Genomic DNA, 18,605 nt, shown 5'->3' on the forward strand with positions numbered 1-18,605 from the left:
TGTTGCTACACGTGCACTGCCGGCCCAGTTGATTGCGGTGCTGCTGCAGCTGTTGCAACGATAGGCAGCACTCCTTGTCGTTAAAGTTCAGAGCCTCGGAGGCACCCGGACCCGGCAACTTGTGAGGCCAGGCCGACGCTAGTCTGTAGAACATGATGCGAGCGTCCTAGTGGGGACCCGCGAGTGCTGCGTTCTCGGTCCTTCTCAAGGGAAATCCAGCTACACATTCTTGTGGATCGTGCATCTCAAGCGCTCAAGCCACGCGGCAGCATCATCGCGGGAAAAGCAAAATGATGCATCGGCCGGGAATCGAACCCGGGCCGCCCGCGTGGCAGGCGAGCATTCTACCACTGAACCACCGATGCTGGGGCCAGCGGTAACTTGACGCTGCTTCCCGAGCAGATGTCTCAAGGGAAAGTGGGACTGCCGTCAAGCGCCGTAGCATTCTGTGGGAAAGATGCTGCAGACGCTGAATCCTGCACTGCACTGCTTAAAAATGCCGCCAGAACGCGGTCCTCTGCGTACTCTTGCGTCGCCGGCGCCCAACTCTTGCCAAAGGATGCGAAATGTGCGCGGATACGCTGTCCGAATGCGTCTGGATGTGCTCCCCTAGCCTGCCTCGAAATGCGCCTGCCAGGTACGATCACCTTCGGCCGCTGCCGACTGGCGGGAAGCCGATACAGCGCGGACGCGCTGCGCTCGCTTGTGCGGTGGTGGTGTAATGGTCAGCATAGTTGCCTTCCAAGCAGTTGATCCGGGTTCGATTCCCGGCCACCGCAGCAGGCTTTTAATTTCGCGTATGAGTACTTTTGCCACGCGCTCTTAAATTATTGTTTTTTCGCCCTCTTACTCGCTGCATACCAGCCCTTAGTGTGTCTCGACTTGTCTCGACTTTGCTCAGCTGACGCGAGAGCTGACGCTCTCAAATCGGCCTTTATCAAAACGACAAGCACGAGAAACGACTGAGAGAGCTAAGGAGAGGCGAGGCGATGGACACACAGCACGTCCCCTTCATTTCACGGTGGCGTCTCCCTGACCGAATCGGGCTGTAGCTCCGAAAACAAAGGAGAAACAAAAATAGGAAGTAAAAGTGCAAATAGTGCCCTGTGTTCCCATGCGCTCACCCGCCCAAGTACTGACAAGGGCCAAAGTTGTTACGCATCGGCAATCGGACACTTTCTTTCATTTTCTCTTTATCGGTTGAGAACCAGTGTATTCAAGATATTATGGCCATTGCCGAGTGAATGCTGTAGCGCTTCCCGACGAGTCGGGTTCGGATCCTCTGTCAACTTCCACGCAGGGTGATGATCTTCTGGTCATCACACTCGCCAGCTGAAATCGGCGCTGCCTTTTCGTAGTAGTAAAAGAGTAGTGGCCCGTGGGGGGATCGAACCCACGACCTTCGCGTTATTAGCACGACGCTCTAACCAACTGAGCTAACGGGCCTCGGCAGATGCAGTTGCTCAGCCCTACGCTGGAAACAGGTGGCATGAAGCCATACACCATTTCTATGGTCGTCGTGTGTCTGCTTCCCTAGTCTATATTCTGCTGACGGTCACGAAACAGTAGCTATATTGCGAGCAGGACGGGAAACGGCCGCTCGGACAGCTCAAACCTGTCACGATTCGTGTGGAAAAAATTCCGTTCCGGTACCGGGAATCGAACCCGGGCCTCCTGGGTGAAAGCCAGGTATCCTAGCCACTTTTTTTTTTTTTTTTTTTTTTTTTTTTTTTTTAAATCTCGTTTTGATTCCTTTTGTTCGTTGCATCTGCTCGGGGCGGACGTCGTAAGACAGCCGTATAGTTCGTTGTTGATCGATTAGCTCAGTTTTTTTTATTACAAAGGGCTGCTAACCCTCTGACCCAACACGCTGAGCTACCGTGCCGGCGCCACTAGACCACACCGGATGTGGCCGTTTCGTTCGACCGTTCGTACGGTCGCTTGTCGCATTTCGTGTCGAGTGCCGCGTCGGCGCCCCTCTCTCTTTGCGAGCATCTTTGCACATAGTGACTGGCAAGGCGCGCACCTCAAACGTCGCAGAGCAATGCTTTTGGCTTCATGCTCTGCTGGGAGAAGAGGAAAAGGGAAGCTGTAAGTAGCAATAACAGGAAGTAAACATTTTCCCGCTGAAGCGTTGAAACGTTGTGGATAACAAACAAGAAATACGTTGGCGCCCTAGCAACAGCACCACCATCAGTCACAGAAAATTAAATGCCCCGGGTGAGGATCGAACTCACGACCTTAAGATTATGAGACTTACGCGCTGCCTACTGCGCTACCGAGGCACGGGTGCACCGCTTGTCCTGCAAACTGGGTAAATGCCGTACCCAATATTAGACGTAGAGACACTGTACTTCCTGGATAACGTGTTCTGTTGCTACACGTGCACTGCCGGCCCAGTTGATTGCGGTGCTGCTGCAGCTGTTGCAACGATAGGCAGCACTCCTTGTCGTTAAAGTTCAGAGCCTCGGAGGCACCCGGACCCGGCAACTTGTGAGGCCAGGCCGACGCTAGTCTGTAGAACATGATGCGAGCGTCCTAGTGGGGACCCGCGAGTGCTGCGTTCTCGGTCCTTCTCAAGGGAAATCCAGCTACACATTCTTGTGGATCGTGCATCTCAAGCGCTCAAGCCACGCGGCAGCATCATCGCGGGAAAAGCAAAATGATGCATCGGCCGGGAATCGAACCCGGGCCGCCCGCGTGGCAGGCGAGCATTCTACCACTGAACCACCGATGCTGGGGCCAGCGGTAACTTGACGCTGCTTCCCGAGCAGATGTCTCAAGGGAAAGTGGGACTGCCGTCAAGCGCCGTAGCATTCTGTGGGAAAGATGCTGCAGACGCTGAATCCTGCACTGCACTGCTTAAAAATGCCGCCAGAACGCGGTCCTCTGCGTACTCTTGCGTCGCCGGCGCCCAACTCTTGCCAAAGGATGCGAAATGTGCGCGGATACGCTGTCCGAATGCGTCTGGATGTGCTCCCCTAGCCTGCCTCGAAATGCGCCTGCCAGGTACGATCACCTTCGGCCGCTGCCGACTGGCGGGAAGCCGATACAGCGCGGACGCGCTGCGCTCGCTTGTGCGGTGGTGGTGTAATGGTCAGCATAGTTGCCTTCCAAGCAGTTGATCCGGGTTCGATTCCCGGCCACCGCAGCAGGCTTTTAATTTCGCGTATGAGTACTTTTGCCACGCGCTCTTAAATTATTGTTTTTTCGCCCTCTTACTCGCTGCATACCAGCCCTTAGTGTGTCTCGACTTGTCTCGACTTTGCTCAGCTGACGCGAGAGCTGACGCTCTCAAATCGGCCTTTATCAAAACGACAAGCACGAGAAACGACTGAGAGAGCTAAGGAGAGGCGAGGCGATGGACACACAGCACGTCCCCTTCATTTCACGGTGGCGTCTCCCTGACCGAATCGGGCTGTAGCTCCGAAAACAAAGGAGAAACAAAAATAGGAAGTAAAAGTGCAAATAGTGCCCTGTGTTCCCATGCGCTCACCCGCCCAAGTACTGACAAGGGCCAAAGTTGTTACGCATCGGCAATCGGACACTTTCTTTCATTTTCTCTTTATCGGTTGAGAACCAGTGTATTCAAGATATTATGGCCATTGCCGAGTGAATGCTGTAGCGCTTCCCGACGAGTCGGGTTCGGATCCTCTGTCAACTTCCACGCAGGGTGATGATCTTCTGGTCATCACACTCGCCAGCTGAAATCGGCGCTGCCTTTTCGTAGTAGTAAAAGAGTAGTGGCCCGTGGGGGGATCGAACCCACGACCTTCGCGTTATTAGCACGACGCTCTAACCAACTGAGCTAACGGGCCTCGGCAGATGCAGTTGCTCAGCCCTACGCTGGAAACAGGTGGCATGAAGCCATACACCATTTCTATGGTCGTCGTGTGTCTGCTTCCCTAGTCTATATTCTGCTGACGGTCACGAAACAGTAGCTATATTGCGAGCAGGACGGGAAACGGCCGCTCGGACAGCTCAAACCTGTCACGATTCGTGTGGAAAAAATTCCGTTCCGGTACCGGGAATCGAACCCGGGCCTCCTGGGTGAAAGCCAGGTATCCTAGCCACTTTTTTTTTTTTTTTTTTTTTTTTTTTTTTTTAAATCTCGTTTTGATTCCTTTTGTTCGTTGCATCTGCTCGGGGCGGACGTCGTAAGACAGCCGTATAGTTCGTTGTTGATCGATTAGCTCAGTTTTTTTTATTACAAAGGGCTGCTAACCCTCTGACCCAACACGCTGAGCTACCGTGCCGGCGCCACTAGACCACACCGGATGTGGCCGTTTCGTTCGACCGTTCGTACGGTCGCTTGTCGCATTTCGTGTCGAGTGCCGCGTCGGCGCCCCTCTCTCTTTGCGAGCATCTTTGCACATAGTGACTGGCAAGGCGCGCACCTCAAACGTCGCAGAGCAATGCTTTTGGCTTCATGCTCTGCTGGGAGAAGAGGAAAAGGGAAGCTGTAAGTAGCAATAACAGGAAGTAAACATTTTCCCGCTGAAGCGTTGAAACGTTGTGGATAACAAACAAGAAATACGTTGGCGCCCTAGCAACAGCACCACCATCAGTCACAGAAAATTAAATGCCCCGGGTGAGGATCGAACTCACGACCTTAAGATTATGAGACTTACGCGCTGCCTACTGCGCTACCGAGGCACGGGTGCACCGCTTGTCCTGCAAACTGGGTAAATGCCGTACCCAATATTAGACGTAGAGACACTGTACTTCCTGGATAACGTGTTCTGTTGCTACACGTGCACTGCCGGCCCAGTTGATTGCGGTGCTGCTGCAGCTGTTGCAACGATAGGCAGCACTCCTTGTCGTTAAAGTTCAGAGCCTCGGAGGCACCCGGACCCGGCAACTTGTGAGGCCAGGCCGACGCTAGTCTGTAGAACATGATGCGAGCGTCCTAGTGGGGACCCGCGAGTGCTGCGTTCTCGGTCCTTCTCAAGGGAAATCCAGCTACACATTCTTGTGGATCGTGCATCTCAAGCGCTCAAGCCACGCGGCAGCATCATCGCGGGAAAAGCAAAATGATGCATCGGCCGGGAATCGAACCCGGGCCGCCCGCGTGGCAGGCGAGCATTCTACCACTGAACCACCGATGCTGGGGCCAGCGGTAACTTGACGCTGCTTCCCGAGCAGATGTCTCAAGGGAAAGTGGGACTGCCGTCAAGCGCCGTAGCATTCTGTGGGAAAGATGCTGCAGACGCTGAATCCTGCACTGCACTGCTTAAAAATGCCGCCAGAACGCGGTCCTCTGCGTACTCTTGCGTCGCCGGCGCCCAACTCTTGCCAAAGGATGCGAAATGTGCGCGGATACGCTGTCCGAATGCGTCTGGATGTGCTCCCCTAGCCTGCCTCGAAATGCGCCTGCCAGGTACGATCACCTTCGGCCGCTGCCGACTGGCGGGAAGCCGATACAGCGCGGACGCGCTGCGCTCGCTTGTGCGGTGGTGGTGTAATGGTCAGCATAGTTGCCTTCCAAGCAGTTGATCCGGGTTCGATTCCCGGCCACCGCAGCAGGCTTTTAATTTCGCGTATGAGTACTTTTGCCACGCGCTCTTAAATTATTGTTTTTTCGCCCTCTTACTCGCTGCATACCAGCCCTTAGTGTGTCTCGACTTGTCTCGACTTTGCTCAGCTGACGCGAGAGCTGACGCTCTCAAATCGGCCTTTATCAAAACGACAAGCACGAGAAACGACTGAGAGAGCTAAGGAGAGGCGAGGCGATGGACACACAGCACGTCCCCTTCATTTCACGGTGGCGTCTCCCTGACCGAATCGGGCTGTAGCTCCGAAAACAAAGGAGAAACAAAAATAGGAAGTAAAAGTGCAAATAGTGCCCTGTGTTCCCATGCGCTCACCCGCCCAAGTACTGACAAGGGCCAAAGTTGTTACGCATCGGCAATCGGACACTTTCTTTCATTTTCTCTTTATCGGTTGAGAACCAGTGTATTCAAGATATTATGGCCATTGCCGAGTGAATGCTGTAGCGCTTCCCGACGAGTCGGGTTCGGATCCTCTGTCAACTTCCACGCAGGGTGATGATCTTCTGGTCATCACACTCGCCAGCTGAAATCGGCGCTGCCTTTTCGTAGTAGTAAAAGAGTAGTGGCCCGTGGGGGGATCGAACCCACGACCTTCGCGTTATTAGCACGACGCTCTAACCAACTGAGCTAACGGGCCTCGGCAGATGCAGTTGCTCAGCCCTACGCTGGAAACAGGTGGCATGAAGCCATACACCATTTCTATGGTCGTCGTGTGTCTGCTTCCCTAGTCTATATTCTGCTGACGGTCACGAAACAGTAGCTATATTGCGAGCAGGACGGGAAACGGCCGCTCGGACAGCTCAAACCTGTCACGATTCGTGTGGAAAAAATTCCGTTCCGGTACCGGGAATCGAACCCGGGCCTCCTGGGTGAAAGCCAGGTATCCTAGCCACTTTTTTTTTTTTTTTTTTTTTTTTTTTTTTTTTTAAATCTCGTTTTGATTCCTTTTGTTCGTTGCATCTGCTCGGGGCGGACGTCGTAAGACAGCCGTATAGTTCGTTGTTGATCGATTAGCTCAGTTTTTTTTATTACAAAGGGCTGCTAACCCTCTGACCCAACACGCTGAGCTACCGTGCCGGCGCCACTAGACCACACCGGATGTGGCCGTTTCGTTCGACCGTTCGTACGGTCGCTTGTCGCATTTCGTGTCGAGTGCCGCGTCGGCGCCCCTCTCTCTTTGCGAGCATCTTTGCACATAGTGACTGGCAAGGCGCGCACCTCAAACGTCGCAGAGCAATGCTTTTGGCTTCATGCTCTGCTGGGAGAAGAGGAAAAGGGAAGCTGTAAGTAGCAATAACAGGAAGTAAACATTTTCCCGCTGAAGCGTTGAAACGTTGTGGATAACAAACAAGAAATACGTTGGCGCCCTAGCAACAGCACCACCATCAGTCACAGAAAATTAAATGCCCCGGGTGAGGATCGAACTCACGACCTTAAGATTATGAGACTTACGCGCTGCCTACTGCGCTACCGAGGCACGGGTGCACCGCTTGTCCTGCAAACTGGGTAAATGCCGTACCCAATATTAGACGTAGAGACACTGTACTTCCTGGATAACGTGTTCTGTTGCTACACGTGCACTGCCGGCCCAGTTGATTGCGGTGCTGCTGCAGCTGTTGCAACGATAGGCAGCACTCCTTGTCGTTAAAGTTCAGAGCCTCGGAGGCACCCGGACCCGGCAACTTGTGAGGCCAGGCCGACGCTAGTCTGTAGAACATGATGCGAGCGTCCTAGTGGGGACCCGCGAGTGCTGCGTTCTCGGTCCTTCTCAAGGGAAATCCAGCTACACATTCTTGTGGATCGTGCATCTCAAGCGCTCAAGCCACGCGGCAGCATCATCGCGGGAAAAGCAAAATGATGCATCGGCCGGGAATCGAACCCGGGCCGCCCGCGTGGCAGGCGAGCATTCTACCACTGAACCACCGATGCTGGGGCCAGCGGTAACTTGACGCTGCTTCCCGAGCAGATGTCTCAAGGGAAAGTGGGACTGCCGTCAAGCGCCGTAGCATTCTGTGGGAAAGATGCTGCAGACGCTGAATCCTGCACTGCACTGCTTAAAAATGCCGCCAGAACGCGGTCCTCTGCGTACTCTTGCGTCGCCGGCGCCCAACTCTTGCCAAAGGATGCGAAATGTGCGCGGATACGCTGTCCGAATGCGTCTGGATGTGCTCCCCTAGCCTGCCTCGAAATGCGCCTGCCAGGTACGATCACCTTCGGCCGCTGCCGACTGGCGGGAAGCCGATACAGCGCGGACGCGCTGCGCTCGCTTGTGCGGTGGTGGTGTAATGGTCAGCATAGTTGCCTTCCAAGCAGTTGATCCGGGTTCGATTCCCGGCCACCGCAGCAGGCTTTTAATTTCGCGTATGAGTACTTTTGCCACGCGCTCTTAAATTATTGTTTTTTCGCCCTCTTACTCGCTGCATACCAGCCCTTAGTGTGTCTCGACTTGTCTCGACTTTGCTCAGCTGACGCGAGAGCTGACGCTCTCAAATCGGCCTTTATCAAAACGACAAGCACGAGAAACGACTGAGAGAGCTAAGGAGAGGCGAGGCGATGGACACACAGCACGTCCCCTTCATTTCACGGTGGCGTCTCCCTGACCGAATCGGGCTGTAGCTCCGAAAACAAAGGAGAAACAAAAATAGGAAGTAAAAGTGCAAATAGTGCCCTGTGTTCCCATGCGCTCACCCGCCCAAGTACTGACAAGGGCCAAAGTTGTTACGCATCGGCAATCGGACACTTTCTTTCATTTTCTCTTTATCGGTTGAGAACCAGTGTATTCAAGATATTATGGCCATTGCCGAGTGAATGCTGTAGCGCTTCCCGACGAGTCGGGTTCGGATCCTCTGTCAACTTCCACGCAGGGTGATGATCTTCTGGTCATCACACTCGCCAGCTGAAATCGGCGCTGCCTTTTCGTAGTAGTAAAAGAGTAGTGGCCCGTGGGGGGATCGAACCCACGACCTTCGCGTTATTAGCACGACGCTCTAACCAACTGAGCTAACGGGCCTCGGCAGATGCAGTTGCTCAGCCCTACGCTGGAAACAGGTGGCATGAAGCCATACACCATTTCTATGGTCGTCGTGTGTCTGCTTCCCTAGTCTATATTCTGCTGACGGTCACGAAACAGTAGCTATATTGCGAGCAGGACGGGAAACGGCCGCTCGGACAGCTCAAACCTGTCACGATTCGTGTGGAAAAAATTCCGTTCCGGTACCGGGAATCGAACCCGGGCCTCCTGGGTGAAAGCCAGGTATCCTAGCCACTTTTTTTTTTTTTTTTTTTTTTTTTTTAAATCTCGTTTTGATTCCTTTTGTTCGTTGCATCTGCTCGGGGCGGACGTCGTAAGACAGCCGTATAGTTCGTTGTTGATCGATTAGCTCAGTTTTTTTTATTACAGAGGGCTGCTAACCCTCTGATCGAACACGCTGAGCTACCGTGCCGGCGCCACTAGACCACACCGGATGTGGCCGTTTCGTTCGACCGTTCGTACGGTCGCTTGTCGCATTTCGTGTCGAGTGCCGCGTCGGCGCCCCTCTCTCTTTGCGAGCATCTTTGCACATAGTGACTGGCAAGGCGCGCACCTCAAACGTCGCAGAGCAATGCTTTTGGCTTCATGCTCTGCTGGAAGAAGAGGAAAAGGGAAGCTGTAAGTAGCAATAACAGGAAGTAAACATTTTCCCGCTGAAGCGTTGAAACGTTGTGGATAACAAACAAGAAATACGTTGGCGCCCTAGCAACAGCACCACCATCAGTCACAGAAAATTAAATGCCCCGGGTGAGGATCGAACTCACGACCTTAAGATTATGAGACTTACGCGCTGCCTACTGCGCTACCGAGGCACGGGTGCACCGCTTGTCCTGCAAACTGGGTAAATGCCGTACCCAATATTAGACGTAGAGACACTGTACTTCCTGGATAACGTGTTCTGTTGCTACACGTGCACTGCCGGCCCAGTTGATTGCGGTGCTGCTGCAGCTGTTGCAACGATAGGCAGCACTCCTTGTCGTTAAAGTTCAGAGCCTCGGAGGCACCCGGACCCGGCAACTTGTGAGGCCAGGCCGACGCTAGTCTGTAGAACATGATGCGAGCGTCCTAGTGGGGACCCGCGAGTGCTGCGTTCTCGGTCCTTCTCAAGGGAAATCCAGCTACACATTCTTGTGGATCGTGCATCTCAAGCGCTCAAGCCACGCGGCAGCATCATCGCGGGAAAAGCAAAATGATGCATCGGCCGGGAATCGAACCCGGGCCGCCCGCGTGGCAGGCGAGCATTCTACCACTGAACCACCGATGCTGGGGCCAGCGGTAACTTGACGCTGCTTCCCGAGCAGATGTCTCAAGGGAAAGTGGGACTGCCGTCAAGCGCCGTAGCATTCTGTGGGAAAGATGCTGCAGACGCTGAATCCTGCACTGCACTGCTTAAAAATGCCGCCAGAACGCGGTCCTCTGCGTACTCTTGCGTCGCCGGCGCCCAACTCTTGCCAAAGGATGCGAAATGTGCGCGGATACGCTGTCCGAATGCGTCTGGATGTGCTCCCCTAGCCTGCCTCGAAATGCGCCTGCCAGGTACGATCACCTTCGGCCGCTGCCGACTGGCGGGAAGCCGATACAGCGCGGACGCGCTGCGCTCGCTTGTGCGGTGGTGGTGTAATGGTCAGCATAGTTGCCTTCCAAGCAGTTGATCCGGGTTCGATTCCCGGCCACCGCAGCAGGCTTTTAATTTCGCGTATGAGTACTTTTGCCACGCGCTCTTAAATTATTGTTTTTTCGCCCTCTTACTCGCTGCATACCAGCCCTTAGTGTGTCTCGACTTGTCTCGACTTTGCTCAGCTGACGCGAGAGCTGACGCTCTCAAATCGGCCTTTATCAAAACGACAAGCACGAGAAACGACTGAGAGAGCTAAGGAGAGGCGAGGCGATGGACACACAGCACGTCCCCTTCATTTCACGGTGGCGTCTCCCTGACCGAATCGGGCTGTAGCTCCGAAAACAAAGGAGAAACAAAAATAGGAAGTAAAAGTGCAAATAGTGCCCTGTGTTCCCATGCGCTCACCCGCCCAAGTACTGACAAGGGCCAAAGTTGTTACGCATCGGCAATCGGACACTTTCTTTCATTTTCTCTTTATCGGTTGAGAACCAGTGTATTCAAGATATTATGGCCATTGCCGAGTGAATGCTGTAGCGCTTCCCGACGAGTCGGGTTCGGATCCTCTGTCAACTTCCACGCAGGGTGATGATCTTCTGGTCATCACACTCGCCAGCTGAAATCGGCGCTGCCTTTTCGTAGTAGTAAAAGAGTAGTGGCCCGTGGGGGGATCGAACCCACGACCTTCGCGTTATTAGCACGACGCTCTAACCAACTGAGCTAACGGGCCTCGGCAGATGCAGTTGCTCAGCCCTACGCTGGAAACAGGTGGCATGAAGCCATACACCATTTCTATGGTCGTCGTGTGTCTGCTTCCCTAGTCTATATTCTGCTGACGGTCACGAAACAGTAGCTATATTGCGAGCAGGACGGGAAACGGCCGCTCGGACAGCTCAAACCTGTCACGATTCGTGTGGAAAAAATTCCGTTCCGGTACCGGGAATCGAACCCGGGCCTCCTGGGTGAAAGCCAGGTATCCTAGCCACTTTTTTTTTTTTTTTTTTTTTTTTTTTAAATCTCGTTTTGATTCCTTTTGTTCGTTGCATCTGCTCGGGGCGGACGTCGTAAGACAGCCGTATAGTTCGTTGTTGATCGATTAGCTCAGTTTTTTTTATTACAGAGGGCTGCTAACCCTCTGATCGAACACGCTGAGCTACCGTGCCGGCGCCACTAGACCACACCGGATGTGGCCGTTTCGTTCGACCGTTCGTACGGTCGCTTGTCGCATTTCGTGTCGAGTGCCGCGTCGGCGCCCCTCTCTCTTTGCGAGCATCTTTGCACATAGTGACTGGCAAGGCGCGCACCTCAAACGTCGCAGAGCAATGCTTTTGGCTTCATGCTCTGCTGGAAGAAGAGGAAAAGGGAAGCTGTAAGTAGCAATAACAGGAAGTAAACATTTTCCCGCTGAAGCGTTGAAACGTTGTGGATAACAAACAAGAAATACGTTGGCGCCCTAGCAACAGCACCACCATCAGTCACAGAAAATTAAATGCCCCGGGTGAGGATCGAACTCACGACCTTAAGATTATGAGACTTACGCGCTGCCTACTGCGCTACCGAGGCACGGGTGCACCGCTTGTCCTGCAAACTGGGTAAATGCCGTACCCAATATTAGACGTAGAGACACTGTACTTCCTGGATAACGTGTTCTGTTGCTACACGTGCACTGCCGGCCCAGTTGATTGCGGTGCTGCTGCAGCTGTTGCAACGATAGGCAGCACTCCTTGTCGTTAAAGTTCAGAGCCTCGGAGGCACCCGGACCCGGCAACTTGTGAGGCCAGGCCGACGCTAGTCTGTAGAACATGATGCGAGCGTCCTAGTGGGGACCCGCGAGTGCTGCGTTCTCGGTCCTTCTCAAGGGAAATCCAGCTACACATTCTTGTGGATCGTGCATCTCAAGCGCTCAAGCCACGCGGCAGCATCATCGCGGGAAAAGCAAAATGATGCATCGGCCGGGAATCGAACCCGGGCCGCCCGCGTGGCAGGCGAGCATTCTACCACTGAACCACCGATGCTGGGGCCAGCGGTAACTTGACGCTGCTTCCCGAGCAGATGTCTCAAGGGAAAGTGGGACTGCCGTCAAGCGCCGTAGCATTCTGTGGGAAAGATGCTGCAGACGCTGAATCCTGCACTGCACTGCTTAAAAATGCCGCCAGAACGCGGTCCTCTGCGTACTCTTGCGTCGCCGGCGCCCAACTCTTGCCAAAGGATGCGAAATGTGCGCGGATACGCTGTCCGAATGCGTCTGGATGTGCTCCCCTAGCCTGCCTCGAAATGCGCCTGCCAGGTACGATCACCTTCGGCCGCTGCCGACTGGCGGGAAGCCGATACAGCGCGGACGCGCTGCGCTCGCTTGTGCGGTGGTGGTGTAATGGTCAGCATAGTTGCCTTCCAAGCAGTTGATCCGGGTTCGATTCCCGGCCACCGCAGCAGGCTTTTAATTTCGCGTATGAGTACTTTTGCCACGCGCTCTTAAATTATTGTTTTTTCGCCCTCTTACTCGCTGCATACCAGCCCTTAGTGTGTCTCGACTTGTCTCGACTTTGCTCAGCTGACGCGAGAGCTGACGCTCTCAAATCGGCCTTTATCAAAACGACAAGCACGAGAAACGACTGAGAGAGCTAAGGAGAGGCGAGGCGATGGACACACAGCACGTCCCCTTCATTTCACGGTGGCGTCTCCCTGACCGAATCGGGCTGTAGCTCCGAAAACAAAGGAGAAACAAAAATAGGAAGTAAAAGTGCAAATAGTGCCCTGTGTTCCCATGCGCTCACCCGCCCAAGTACTGACAAGGGCCAAAGTTGTTACGCATCGGCAATCGGACACTTTCTTTCATTTTCTCTTTATCGGTTGAGAACCAGTGTATTCAAGATATTATGGCCATTGCCGAGTGAATGCTGTAGCGCTTCCCGACGAGTCGGGTTCGGATCCTCTGTCAACTTCCACGCAGGGTGATGATCTTCTGGTCATCACACTCGCCAGCTGAAATCGGCGCTGCCTTTTCGTAGTAGTAAAAGAGTAGTGGCCCGTGGGGGGATCGAACCCACGACCTTCGCGTTATTAGCACGACGCTCTAACCAACTGAGCTAACGGGCCTCGGCAGATGCAGTTGCTCAGCCCTACGCTGGAAACAGGTGGCATGAAGCCATACACCATTTCTATGGTCGTCGTGTGTCTGCTTCCCTAGTCTATATTCTGCTGACGGTCACGAAACAGTAGCTATATTGCGAGCAGGACGGGAAACGGCCGCTCGGACAGCTCAAACCTGTCACGATTCGTGTGGAAAAAATTCCGTTCCGGTACCGGGAATCGAACCCGGGCCTCCTGGGTGAAAGCCAGGTATCCTAGCCACTTTTTTTTTTTTTTTTTTTTTTTTTTTAAATCTCGTTTTGATTCCTTTTGTTCGTTGCATCTGCTCGGGGCGGACGTCGTAAGACAGCCGTATAGTTCGTTGTTGATCGATTAGCTCAGTTTTTTTTATTACAGAGGGCTGCTAACCCTCTGACCGAACACGCTGAGCTACCGTGCCGGCGCCACTAGACCACACCGGATGTGGCCGTTTCGTTCGACCGTTCGTACGGTCGCTTGTCGCATTTCGTGTCGAGTGCCGCGTCGGCGCCCCTCTCTCTTTGCGAGCATCTTTGCACATAGTGACTGGCAAGGCGCGCACCTCAAACGTCGCAGAGCAATGCTTTTGGCTTCATGCTCTGCTGGAAGAAGAGGAAAAGGGAAGCTGTAAGTAGCAATAACAGGAAGTAAACATTTTCCCGCTGAAGCGTTGAAACGTTGTGGATAACAAACAAGAAATACGTTGGCGCCCTAGCAACAGCACCACCATCAGTCACAGAAAATTAAATGCCCCGGGTGAGGATCGAACTCACGACCTTAAGATTATGAGACTTACGCGCTGCCTACTGCGCTACCGAGGCACGGGTGCACCGCTTGTCCTGCAAACTGGGTAAATGCCGTACCCAATATTAGACGTAGAGACACTGTACTTCCTGGATAACGTGTTCTGTTGCTACACGTGCACTGCCGGCCCAGTTGATTGCGGTGCTGCTGCAGCTGTTGCAACGATAGGCAGCACTCCTTGTCGTTAAAGTTCAGAGCCTCGGAGGCACCCGGACCCGGCAACTTGTGAGGCCAGGCCGACGCTAGTCTGTAGAACATGATGCGAGCGTCCTAGTGGGGACCCGCGAGTGCTGCGTTCTCGGTCCTTCTCAAGGGAAATCCAGCTACACATTCTTGTGGATCGTGCATCTCAAGCGCTCAAGCCACGCGGCAGCATCATCGCGGGAAAAGCAAAATGATGCATCGGCCGGGAATCGAACCCGGGCCGCCCGCGTGGCAGGCGAGCATTCTACCACTGAACCACCGATGCTGGGGCCAGCGGTAACTTGACGCTGCTTCCCGAGCAGATGTCTCAAGGGAAAGTGGGACTGCCGTCAAGCGCCGTAGCATTCTGTGGGAAAGATGCTGCAGACGCTGAATCCTGCACTGCACTGCTTAAAAATGCCGCCAGAACGCGGTCCTCTGCGTACTCTTGCGTCGCCGGCGCCCAACTCTTGCCAAAGGATGCGAAATGTGCGCGGATACGCTGTCCGAATGCGTCTGGATGTGCTCCCCTAGCCTGCCTCGAAATGCGCCTGCCAGGTACGATCACCTTCGGCCGCTGCCGACTGGCGGGAAGCCGATACAGCGCGGACGCGCTGCGCTCGCTTGTGCGGTGGTGGTGTAATGGTCAGCATAGTTGCCTTCCAAGCAGTTGATCCGGGTTCGATTCCCGGCCACCGCAGCAGGCTTTTAATTTCGCGTATGAGTACTTTTGCCACGCGCTCTTAAATTATTGTTTTTTCGCCCTCTTACTCGCTGCATACCAGCCCTTAGTGTGTCTCGACTTGTCTCGACTTTGCTCAGCTGACGCGAGAGCTGACGCTCTCAAATCGGCCTTTATCAAAACGACAAGCACGAGAAACGACTGAGAGAGCTAAGGAGAGGCGAGGCGATGGACACACAGCACGTCCCCTTCATTTCACGGTGGCGTCTCCCTGACCGAATCGGGCTGTAGCTCCGAAAACAAAGGAGAAACAAAAATAGGAAGTAAAAGTGCAAATAGTGCCCTGTGTTCCCATGCGCTCACCCGCCCAAGTACTGACAAGGGCCAAAGTTGTTACGCATCGGCAATCGGACACTTTCTTTCATTTTCTCTTTATCGGTTGAGAACCAGTGTATTCAAGATATTATGGCCATTGCCGAGTGAATGCTGTAGCGCTTCCCGACGAGTCGGGTTCGGATCCTCTGTCAACTTCCACGCAGGGTGATGATCTTCTGGTCATCACACTCGCCAGCTGAAATCGGCGCTGCCTTTTCGTAGTAGTAAAAGAGTAGTGGCCCGTGGGGGGATCGAACCCACGACCTTCGCGTTATTAGCACGACGCTCTAACCAACTGAGCTAACGGGCCTCGGCAGATGCAGTTGCTCAGCCCTACGCTGGAAACAGGTGGCATGAAGCCATACACCATTTCTATGGTCGTCGTGTGTCTGCTTCCCTAGTCTATATTCTGCTGACGGTCACGAAACAGTAGCTATATTGCGAGCAGGACGGGAAACGGCCGCTCGGACAGCTCAAACCTGTCACGATTCGTGTGGAAAAAATTCCGTTCCGGTACCGGGAATCGAACCCGGGCCTCCTGGGTGAAAGCCAGGTATCCTAGCCACTTTTTTTTTTTTTTTTTTTTTTTTTTAAATCTCGTTTTGATTCCTTTTGTTCGTTGCATCTGCTCGGGGCGGACGTCGTAAGACAGCCGTATAGTTCGTTGTTGATCGATTAGCTCAGTTTTTTTTATTACAGAGGGCTGCTAACCCTCTGACCGAACACGCTGAGCTACCGTGCCGGCGCCACTAGACCACACCGGATGTGGCCGTTTCGTTCGACCGTTCGTACGGTCGCTTGTCGCATTTCGTGTCGAGTGCCGCGTCGGCGCCCCTCTCTCTTTGCGAGCATCTTTGCACATAGTGACTGGCAAGGCGCGCACCTCAAACGTCGCAGAGCAATGCTTTTGGCTTCATGCTCTGCTGGAAGAAGAGGAAAAGGGAAGCTGTAAGTAGCAATAACAGGAAGTAAACATTTTCCCGCTGAAGCGTTGAAACGTTGTGGATAACAAACAAGAAATACGTTGGCGCCCTAGCAACAGCACCACCATCAGTCACAGAAAATTAAATGCCCCGGGTGAGGATCGAACTCACGACCTTAAGATTATGAGACTTACGCGCTGCCTACTGCGCTACCGAGGCACGGGTGCACCGCTTGTCCTGCAAACTGGGTAAATGCCGTACCCAATATTAGACGTAGAGACACTGTACTTCCTGGATAACGTGTTCTGTTGCTACACGTGCACTGCCGGCCCAGTTGATTGCGGTGCTGCTGCAGCTGTTGCAACGATAGGCAGCACTCCTTGTCGTTAAAGTTCAGAGCCTCGGAGGCACCCGGACCCGGCAACTTGTGAGGCCAGGCCGACGCTAGTCTGTAGAACATGATGCGAGCGTCCTAGTGGGGACCCGCGAGTGCTGCGTTCTCGGTCCTTCTCAAGGGAAATCCAGCTACACATTCTTGTGGATCGTGCATCTCAAGCGCTCAAGCCACGCGGCAGCATCATCGCGGGAAAAGCAAAATGATGCATCGGCCGGGAATCGAACCCGGGCCGCCCGCGTGGCAGGCGAGCATTCTACCACTGAACCACCGATGCTGGGGCCAGCGGTAACTTGACGCTGCTTCCCGAGCAGATGTCTCAAGGGAAAGTGGGACTGCCGTCAAGCGCCGTAGCATTCTGTGGGAAAGATGCTGCAGACGCTGAATCCTGCACTGCACTGCTTAAAAATGCCGCCAGAACGCGGTCCTCTGCGTACTCTTGCGTCGCCGGCGCCCAACTCTTGCCAAAGGATGCGAAATGTGCGCGGATACGCTGTCCGAATGCGTCTGGATGTGCTCCCCTAGCCTGCCTCGAAATGCGCCTGCCAGGTACGATCACCTTCGGCCGCTGCCGACTGGCGGGAAGCCGATACAGCGCGGACGCGCTGCGCTCGCTTGTGCGGTGGTGGTGTAATGGTCAGCATAGTTGCCTTCCAAGCAGTTGATCCGGGTTCGATTCCCGGCCACCGCAGCAGGCTTTTAATTTCGCGTATGAGTACTTTTGCCACGCGCTCTTAAATTATTGTTTTTTCGCCCTCTTACTCGCTGCATACCAGCCCTTAGTGTGTCTCGACTTGTCTCGACTTTGCTCAGCTGACGCGAGAGCTGACGCTCTCAAATCGGCCTTTATCAAAACGACAAGCACGAGAAACGACTGAGAGAGCTAAGGAGAGGCGAGGCGATGGACACACAGCACGTCCCCTTCATTTCACGGTGGCGTCTCCCTGACCGAATCGGGCTGTAGCTCCGAAAACAAAGGAGAAACAAAAATAGGAAGTAAAAGTGCAAATAGTGCCCTGTGTTCCCATGCGCTCACCCGCCCAAGTACTGACAAGGGCCAAAGTTGTTACGCATCGGCAATCGGACACTTTCTTTCATTTTCTCTTTATCGGTTGAGAACCAGTGTATTCAAGATATTATGGCCATTGCCGAGTGAATGCTGTAGCGCTTCCCGACGAGTCGGGTTCGGATCCTCTGTCAACTTCCACGCAGGGTGATGATCTTCTGGTCATCACACTCGCCAGCTGAAATCGGCGCTGCCTTTTCGTAGTAGTAAAAGAGTAGTGGCCCGTGGGGGGATCGAACCCACGACCTTCGCGTTATTAGCACGACGCTCTAACCAACTGAGCTAACGGGCCTCGGCAGATGCAGTTGCTCAGCCCTACGCTGGAAACAGGTGGCATGAAGCCATACACCATTTCTATGGTCGTCGTGTGTCTGCTTCCCTAGTCTATATTCTGCTGACGGTCACGAAACAGTAGCTATATTGCGAGCAGGACGGGAAACGGCCGCTCGGACAGCTCAAACCTGTCACGATTCGTGTGGAAAAAATTCCGTTCCGGTACCGGGAATCGAACCCGGGCCTCCTGGGTGAAAGCCAGGTATCCTAGCCACTTTTTTTTTTTTTTTTTTTTTTTTTTTTTTTAAATCTCGTTTTGATTCCTTTTGTTCGTTGCATCTGCTCGGGGCGGACGTCGTAAGACAGCCGTATAGTTCGTTGTTGATCGATTAGCTCAGTTTTTTTTATTACAGAGGGCTGCTAACCCTCTGACCGAACACGCTGAGCTACCGTGCCGGCGCCACTAGACCACACCGGATGTGGCCGTTTCGTTCGACCGTTCGTACGGTCGCTTGTCGCATTTCGTGTCGAGTGCCGCGTCGGCGCCCCTCTCTCTTTGCGAGCATCTTTGCACATAGTGACTGGCAAGGCGCGCACCT

The 18,605-nt window shown here is 53.8% G+C and overlaps 31 non-coding genes across 31 annotated transcripts; 8 read left to right on the plus strand and 23 right to left on the minus strand.

Moving 5' to 3' along the window:
- Window positions 1–294: 294 nt before the first annotated feature.
- Window positions 295–365, minus strand: Trnag-gcc. The gene has a single exon. It is a non-coding gene; the product is annotated as a tRNA-Gly (tRNA).
- A 342-nt stretch (window positions 366–707) lies between these two features.
- Window positions 708–779, plus strand: Trnag-ucc. Its single transcript has one exon. It is a non-coding gene; the product is annotated as a tRNA-Gly (tRNA).
- Window positions 780–1,372: 593 nt separating this feature from the next.
- Window positions 1,373–1,446, minus strand: Trnai-aau. The gene has a single exon. It is a non-coding gene; the product is annotated as a tRNA-Ile (tRNA).
- A 766-nt stretch (window positions 1,447–2,212) lies between these two features.
- Window positions 2,213–2,285, minus strand: Trnam-cau. The gene has a single exon. It is a non-coding gene; the product is annotated as a tRNA-Met (tRNA).
- A 381-nt stretch (window positions 2,286–2,666) lies between these two features.
- Window positions 2,667–2,737, minus strand: Trnag-gcc. The gene has a single exon. It is a non-coding gene; the product is annotated as a tRNA-Gly (tRNA).
- Window positions 2,738–3,079: 342 nt separating this feature from the next.
- Window positions 3,080–3,151, plus strand: Trnag-ucc. Its single transcript has one exon. It is a non-coding gene; the product is annotated as a tRNA-Gly (tRNA).
- A 593-nt stretch (window positions 3,152–3,744) lies between these two features.
- On the minus strand, window positions 3,745–3,818 carry Trnai-aau. Its single transcript has one exon. It is a non-coding gene; the product is annotated as a tRNA-Ile (tRNA).
- A 765-nt stretch (window positions 3,819–4,583) lies between these two features.
- Trnam-cau lies at window positions 4,584–4,656 on the minus strand. Its single transcript has one exon. It is a non-coding gene; the product is annotated as a tRNA-Met (tRNA).
- A 381-nt stretch (window positions 4,657–5,037) lies between these two features.
- On the minus strand, window positions 5,038–5,108 carry Trnag-gcc. The gene has a single exon. It is a non-coding gene; the product is annotated as a tRNA-Gly (tRNA).
- Window positions 5,109–5,450: 342 nt separating this feature from the next.
- On the plus strand, window positions 5,451–5,522 carry Trnag-ucc. The gene has a single exon. It is a non-coding gene; the product is annotated as a tRNA-Gly (tRNA).
- A 593-nt stretch (window positions 5,523–6,115) lies between these two features.
- On the minus strand, window positions 6,116–6,189 carry Trnai-aau. Its single transcript has one exon. It is a non-coding gene; the product is annotated as a tRNA-Ile (tRNA).
- A 767-nt stretch (window positions 6,190–6,956) lies between these two features.
- On the minus strand, window positions 6,957–7,029 carry Trnam-cau. Its single transcript has one exon. It is a non-coding gene; the product is annotated as a tRNA-Met (tRNA).
- Window positions 7,030–7,410: 381 nt separating this feature from the next.
- Trnag-gcc lies at window positions 7,411–7,481 on the minus strand. Its single transcript has one exon. It is a non-coding gene; the product is annotated as a tRNA-Gly (tRNA).
- Window positions 7,482–7,823: 342 nt separating this feature from the next.
- Trnag-ucc lies at window positions 7,824–7,895 on the plus strand. Its single transcript has one exon. It is a non-coding gene; the product is annotated as a tRNA-Gly (tRNA).
- Window positions 7,896–8,488: 593 nt separating this feature from the next.
- On the minus strand, window positions 8,489–8,562 carry Trnai-aau. Its single transcript has one exon. It is a non-coding gene; the product is annotated as a tRNA-Ile (tRNA).
- Window positions 8,563–9,322: 760 nt separating this feature from the next.
- On the minus strand, window positions 9,323–9,395 carry Trnam-cau. Its single transcript has one exon. It is a non-coding gene; the product is annotated as a tRNA-Met (tRNA).
- Window positions 9,396–9,776: 381 nt separating this feature from the next.
- Trnag-gcc lies at window positions 9,777–9,847 on the minus strand. The gene has a single exon. It is a non-coding gene; the product is annotated as a tRNA-Gly (tRNA).
- A 342-nt stretch (window positions 9,848–10,189) lies between these two features.
- Trnag-ucc lies at window positions 10,190–10,261 on the plus strand. The gene has a single exon. It is a non-coding gene; the product is annotated as a tRNA-Gly (tRNA).
- A 593-nt stretch (window positions 10,262–10,854) lies between these two features.
- Trnai-aau lies at window positions 10,855–10,928 on the minus strand. Its single transcript has one exon. It is a non-coding gene; the product is annotated as a tRNA-Ile (tRNA).
- Window positions 10,929–11,688: 760 nt separating this feature from the next.
- Trnam-cau lies at window positions 11,689–11,761 on the minus strand. The gene has a single exon. It is a non-coding gene; the product is annotated as a tRNA-Met (tRNA).
- A 381-nt stretch (window positions 11,762–12,142) lies between these two features.
- Window positions 12,143–12,213, minus strand: Trnag-gcc. The gene has a single exon. It is a non-coding gene; the product is annotated as a tRNA-Gly (tRNA).
- Window positions 12,214–12,555: 342 nt separating this feature from the next.
- Window positions 12,556–12,627, plus strand: Trnag-ucc. The gene has a single exon. It is a non-coding gene; the product is annotated as a tRNA-Gly (tRNA).
- A 593-nt stretch (window positions 12,628–13,220) lies between these two features.
- Window positions 13,221–13,294, minus strand: Trnai-aau. The gene has a single exon. It is a non-coding gene; the product is annotated as a tRNA-Ile (tRNA).
- A 760-nt stretch (window positions 13,295–14,054) lies between these two features.
- Trnam-cau lies at window positions 14,055–14,127 on the minus strand. Its single transcript has one exon. It is a non-coding gene; the product is annotated as a tRNA-Met (tRNA).
- A 381-nt stretch (window positions 14,128–14,508) lies between these two features.
- Trnag-gcc lies at window positions 14,509–14,579 on the minus strand. Its single transcript has one exon. It is a non-coding gene; the product is annotated as a tRNA-Gly (tRNA).
- Window positions 14,580–14,921: 342 nt separating this feature from the next.
- On the plus strand, window positions 14,922–14,993 carry Trnag-ucc. The gene has a single exon. It is a non-coding gene; the product is annotated as a tRNA-Gly (tRNA).
- Window positions 14,994–15,586: 593 nt separating this feature from the next.
- On the minus strand, window positions 15,587–15,660 carry Trnai-aau. The gene has a single exon. It is a non-coding gene; the product is annotated as a tRNA-Ile (tRNA).
- Window positions 15,661–16,419: 759 nt separating this feature from the next.
- On the minus strand, window positions 16,420–16,492 carry Trnam-cau. The gene has a single exon. It is a non-coding gene; the product is annotated as a tRNA-Met (tRNA).
- Window positions 16,493–16,873: 381 nt separating this feature from the next.
- Window positions 16,874–16,944, minus strand: Trnag-gcc. The gene has a single exon. It is a non-coding gene; the product is annotated as a tRNA-Gly (tRNA).
- A 342-nt stretch (window positions 16,945–17,286) lies between these two features.
- On the plus strand, window positions 17,287–17,358 carry Trnag-ucc. The gene has a single exon. It is a non-coding gene; the product is annotated as a tRNA-Gly (tRNA).
- A 593-nt stretch (window positions 17,359–17,951) lies between these two features.
- Trnai-aau lies at window positions 17,952–18,025 on the minus strand. The gene has a single exon. It is a non-coding gene; the product is annotated as a tRNA-Ile (tRNA).
- Window positions 18,026–18,605: the final 580 nt, after the last annotated feature.

The sequence above is a fragment of the Schistocerca americana genome, chromosome 2 (genome assembly GCF_021461395.2).
Source record: "Schistocerca americana isolate TAMUIC-IGC-003095 chromosome 2, iqSchAmer2.1, whole genome shotgun sequence".
In the NCBI taxonomy this organism is placed as follows: domain Eukaryota; kingdom Metazoa; phylum Arthropoda; class Insecta; order Orthoptera; family Acrididae; genus Schistocerca; species Schistocerca americana.